This window comes from Octopus bimaculoides, chromosome 3 (assembly GCF_001194135.2).
Source record: "Octopus bimaculoides isolate UCB-OBI-ISO-001 chromosome 3, ASM119413v2, whole genome shotgun sequence".
Classification (NCBI taxonomy): domain Eukaryota; kingdom Metazoa; phylum Mollusca; class Cephalopoda; order Octopoda; family Octopodidae; genus Octopus; species Octopus bimaculoides.
The window spans coordinates 128658162-128660572 of record NC_068983.1 but is presented as its reverse complement, the minus strand read 5'-3'; positions in this window follow the sequence as shown (position 1 = coordinate 128660572).

Here is a 2411-nt window from a genome sequence, read left to right as displayed (position 1 = left end):
ATATATATATATATATATATATATATATATATATAGTTTAATTTTCGTTATGTCAGATCGAGTATTCAAGTTAGAAATCAAAATAATATCACAGAAGTCATTGGGAGAAAAAAGTGGTGGATGTAAGAAGTGAAAGGCGAATGAAACGGATAAAAAAAGGATAATTCATGCTATGTTCCCCCCTCGCCGCCTACCGTACAGCTAGTGGATGTAGAATGAAGCGGAGGTGTATACAATTTCCGAAACGGCTGCTCAGTCAAGAATGAGTGTTGGTCTCCTATTTACCAAAAGTATCTTGCATTCTCTCAAACTTTTCTGTTCTGGAGTTCCGCAGTGCAATGGGATTCTTACACCTAAAAATGATATGCAATCTTTCAGCTACGCGTACCTTGAAATTTTCTGTGTCCATTAACATATGGCATGGAATTTTTCTATGATTTTCCATTCGAATGTATATTACATGGAGCTGGTCTTCAATCCCCATATGACACTAACCAACTTAGTGGCTCTACTTTTTTGGATGTGCCGGAAAGCAGGCAGTTAGCGTGTATCTTTTGAATACGCCTTCGCATAACTTAATGTGATTCTTGTTTTTGTTTTTTTTCTGCTAGGTTATAATGCAGCGTTGCTGTCACATCTGCTTCATATAAATTGAAGTTTGCAAGCTCCAGGATCTCGACAGTTACAACTGGGAATAGGTACTTGTTGTTTTTTGTTTACAAGTAATGGCTGAAATAATAGGAGAATACAAAAAAAAAAAAAAAGATTTGCAACAGAACAGATAAATGGGTAGAAATGGGGCTGCAAAACCAATTCAAGCAAGAAACCAAAAACGTTCAGTGTAGAGATCGCTGATTTTCTTTGAGAGAGGCCATCTTGTAAGGAGAAAGATAAACGTTAATAATAGCTGTTTAGAAACAGGCTGCTACAAGAAGTCTGATAGTGACTAAGATTAACAAAATTCAGTGAGATAGCAAATGTAGCGTTTACTACTTGGAATGATAAGAAAGCATCGACCACATTCTGGGTTTGTGCAATATACTAACAAAAACAAGATATAAGTGCAGACATCAATGTATGAAATATAAGCGCAGACATGAATGTGTAGGCAAAAAACTGCATTTTGGTATTGACCGAGTGTATGACTTCGAAGCAAATGAAAAATGCTATGAAGACGAACTTCAAGCTGTGCGAGAAAATGAGAATTGCAGTTTCGTACTATTTAGGCAAAAGAGCAGCCATAAATATATAGAACAGTATAAACTAACTGTGTAAGATCATATAATTTGCGATTCCCTATTATACCAAAGTCGTCAACAAAGAAATTGAAAACAAAATTAGAAATATCATGATCTCGCCACAGAGCTCAGGAGATTGCGGAAGACCAAAAAGAACAGTTGTTTATGTAGTAACTGATGCAATTGGCACAGCACCCACAATGACACTAAATGAGGGAAAGAAATTGGAATTGGAACCCTTGTCGACCTGAAAAAAAAATGCAATCTTACATTCTGCAAAGATAACTCTGAAAGCTTTTTGATATTTGACGAGACATGTTGTCGCCGAAACGCAAGTTAAAATATCTGCTAACCAAATTAGCATGGATTTGCGAAATAATAATAATAATACTCCATTCTACTCTCGGCACAAGTCCTGAAATTTGGGGGAAGAGTTATTAGTCTACATCAACAAAGTGCTCAAATGGTAATTATTTTATCGAAATCGGCGGATTTCAGCTCAGATCGTAAAGACGGACGAAATGCTGCTAAGCACTTTTCTCAGCCTGCTGTCAGAATACAGTTCGGACTGAAAAAGTGTGGTGTATTAGTCTACAAGAGAGGCAAGATCAAATGTATAGACGAGCTAGTGATACCCTCTAGGGAAGTTATGAAACAGATAGAAGAGACGGGCTATAAATACGTGGGGATATTGGAAATGGATAAATTCATGGAGAAAGAAATGATAGAAAAATTTAAGGTGGTGTACTTGCGCAGACTAAGACTGATCATTAAGTCGAAATTAAAAGGACGGAATAAGATTGACGCTATCAACACCTAGGCGATTTCACGCCTGAGATATGGAGCAGGAGTAATCGCATGGACAACAGACGAACTAAACAGCTTAGACAGAAAGACAAGAAAATTGTTGACTAGATATGGATACTCCACCCAAAAGGTGACACAAAGTGACATACATACCAAGAAGAAGAGGGGAAAGAGGACTCATTCGATACGAAGACAGCGTTAAAGCAGAAGAAAACAAAATAGCATGGTATGTAAAAGATATCACACAAGTGAAGATAGGTGTATAAAGAAAAGAATGCATGGAAAATTTCATAGCGATGTTGAAGACAGAGCAAAAAGATGGCTATGGATGACAAAAGGTGATTTTAAACCGGAAACAGAGGCTCT